The sequence below is a fragment of the Babylonia areolata genome, chromosome 16 (assembly GCF_041734735.1).
Source record: "Babylonia areolata isolate BAREFJ2019XMU chromosome 16, ASM4173473v1, whole genome shotgun sequence".
NCBI classification, from domain to species: domain Eukaryota; kingdom Metazoa; phylum Mollusca; class Gastropoda; order Neogastropoda; family Buccinidae; genus Babylonia; species Babylonia areolata.
Genome location: NC_134891.1, coordinates 1,641,354 through 1,645,000, shown reverse-complemented (window position 1 = coordinate 1,645,000; position 3,647 = coordinate 1,641,354).

Genomic DNA, 3,647 nt, shown 5'->3' with positions numbered 1-3,647 from the left:
TTGTGTGCGCGCGTGCGTGCCAGTGTATATGTGTGCGCGTGTGCATGTGTGTGTGTGTGATTTCCGATTTCCCCTTTATTCCAGAATCTGTTTAAACAGCAACTGATTCAGATCTCATGAGCAGACATATCAGTCTGAGATAGATAATTATGGACAAACATGTTCAGTGGTTTCAAACTGCTTTGTGGGACAGTTTTGTCATTGCGTTGACAGAGATTCATTCAGTTGCTTTGCCTTGCCAGTGTCGCCATCATGCTGTATTGACTTAGATCTGGATTCATGCACAAACACCTTCAACACATCTCCATAATTATCAGGACTGATGATACAAACAATAAATGAAGTGATAGACATGTACGTGTTGAGATCACCCAGTTAGTGCACGTCAGATGACAACAAACCGATTCTCTTTCTATAAGGCAGAGGCTGACAAAGAAAACAAAACGAACAGAGCCGCGCATAGATGTGAGTTAGGGCCCAGAGAGCAGGGAACGACCAACATGGCGGCTGCACTGGACCAGTGTGGGGTCATGTTTCACGATGTGTGTGTATTTGTCTCCAAAATCGGTTTTTAATTTTTGTAATATGCTCAAAGGAGGCAAAAAAAGTCATTTTAGCTGTAAGTAAGATGATTAGATTTGCAAATGTTGCCTAGTTATACTTTTGGAGTTAAAAGACATTTGTGTTTTCTCAACTTTTATGTGACATTGTTGTGTATTTGGAAATGTTTGTTCTGGGCACGAAAAGATTATTTTGCAGTAATCCTCCATACTCCAGTAGGAGTGAAAGGATAATTAAAACTTGAAACCTGTGAGCGGACACGGGAAAGGGAGTGGGTTGTGTCCCTTCTCCACGTCGATCTTTCACACCAGCTTTGCAAAACATTTTAGTGTTATTTATTTATTTTTTATACTTTATTTTATTATATTTATTTATTTATTTACTTTTTTATTTTTATTTTCTTTTCTTTTATTATTTTTTTAGTGTTATTTATTTATTTATTTTTGTTTATTTATATATATATATAAATTTTTTTTTTCCTCAAGGCCTGACTAAGCGTGTTGGGTTACGCTGCTGGTCAGGCATCTGCTTGGCAGATGTGGTGTAGCGTATATGGATTTGACTGAACATAGTGACGCTTCCTCAAGCTACTGATGCTGATGCTGATGCAAAAACACAAAGAATGTTGATCATCATTTCGAGTCATGGAATTTAGATGAGTGAAATAGGAATTGTGCATGTGTGTGGGTGTGTGCACCCGGGGCCAGGCGTGGATGGTGTTCCTTGTGGCTCCATTTCTGGGAAATCACTTTATATGTATCAAAGTCACCAGTGTGTGTGTGTGTGTGTGTGTGTGTGTGTGTTCTTCTTTCTTTGTCTTCTTTTGACATTGTCTTTTCCTTTCGTTTCCTTCAGCCCCTCCCCCTCCCACCCCCCATACCTCCCCACCCCCGCCCCCTTTTATTTCGTTTCTCAGTTCTAGAAAATACAATAGAAAAGCGTGGTATATATAATACATGTGTGTCTGTGGTGGACATTGAAGCCTTATAGACTGCCGGACTTGTTTCAACTCTCTCGGGACCACTGAATGCATACGCACCAAACCTGAGGATTGACTGGAAGTAATTTATCTTCTTGTTATTAGGGACCTTTAAATCGTATAAAGGAAACGTACACAGCTCATCTCTGTTCTATTTGAACTTTGACCTTCCCAAATAACCTTGACTGCGGGCCAAGGTCAAGCATGAGACATTTCAGTGGGCCGAAAGAGATGGCCATTTCTCGCCCACTTTTGGAACAGTTTGAGTGAAGTTTGTATGTTTGGGTGTGGAATATCAATCTGTTGGAAATGATCCATCAGTTTTACACTGGCCTTTCCTTGAAGGGTACAAGGTAGAAAACTCATACAGGGCACTAACCTTCTTGTGCAGACGCGCGCACGCACGCGTGCGCGCGCACACACACACACACACACACACACAGATGCAGACTCGCACACACTATAAGCCAGTCATAATGTTTGCATTGAGTTTTTTTAATTTGTTTGAATTAACAAAAGTATAAAGGACATAATAAAGGTCAGGGTCTTAGTAGGAACGTTGTCTCTTTCCACAATGCGAACTCGTTTTAATTAAAGTATTGGATCAGTTAAGATGTGGTTAGGTGACTGAGTTTAGGAGATCAACATGTGTGTGTGTGTGTGCATGTGTGCGTGTGCCAGTGTGCGTGTATTTGTGTGTGTGTGTGTGTGTGTGTGTGTGTGTGCGCCAGTGTGCATGTATTTGTGTGTGTGTGTGTGTGTGTGTGTGAGTGAGAGAGAGCGCATGTGTGTGTGTATTTGTGTGTGTGTGTGTGCATGTGTGTTATGTGAATGCATGTGCGTACACGGCTGCTTGCATAATTTTATTTTAATTTTATAGTTTTCTTTGAATGGTTGAATATATAATCAAATGTTCAAAAGATACATCATTTGATGTGTCTTCTTCCATTAATCAATACATATATCTGTCGTAGAGTGTATAGAGTTGATACATATATCTGTCGTAGAGTGTATAGAGTTGATACATATATCTGTCGTAGAGTGTATAGAGTTAATACATATATCTGTCGTAGAGTGTATAGAGTTGATGTGAAGTGCTCTATGAATGATCAAGTGTTGTCAATGTTATTTTCATTATTAACAGTATTGTTAGTGTCATCATTATTGCTGTTGTTGTTACTATTTTCTTCTTCTCCTCCTGCTCCTTCTCCTTCTCCTCCTCCTCCTCCTCCTCCTTCTGACGATGACGATGATGATTATTATTCTTATCATTATCATCATTATTAGCACTGTTATCACTGTCACTGTGTGTGCAGTCCCTTTGAGCTGCACAGTCAGGTGATATCTGGAGACAACAGCGGGGTGCTGCATGTTGGGCCCGGCCAGACCATGGCCTTCCGATCGGTGGATGAGATTGAGGCCTTCGCCAACGTCTTCATCTACCAGGGCGGCACCCTGCACCTTCCCTCCTTCTTCCGCTGCCGCGACGTCCGCATCACTGTCTGGTCAGTGTGGGTGAACGGCGTTTGGTGACGTCATGTCTGACAGTGTGGGTGAAAGGCGTTTGGTGACGTCATGTCTGACAGCATCACTGTCTGGTCAATGTGGGTGAAAGGCGTTTGGTGACTTCATGACTGACAGTGTGGGTGAAAGGTGTTTGGTGACGTCATGTCTGACAGCATCACTGTCTGGTCAGTGTGGGTGAAAGGCGTTTGGTGACGTCATGTCTGACAGCATCACTGGTCAGTGTGGGTGAAAGGTGTTTGGTGACGTCATGTCTGACAGCATCACTGTCTGGTCAGTGTGGGTGAAAGGCGTTTGGTGACGTCATGACTGACAGTGTGGGTGAAAGGTGTTTGGTGACGTCATGTCTGACAGCATCACTGTCTGGTCAGTGTGGGTGAAAGGCGTTTGGTGACGTCATGACTGACAGTGTGGGTGAAAGGTGTTTGGTGACGTCATGTCTGACAGCATCACTGGTCAGTGTGGGTGAAAGGCGTTTGGTGACGTCATGTCTGACAGTGTGGGTGAAAGGCGTTTGGTGACGTCATGTCTGTCAGTGTGTGTGAAAGGCGTTTGATGACGTCATGTCTGTCAGTGTGTGTGA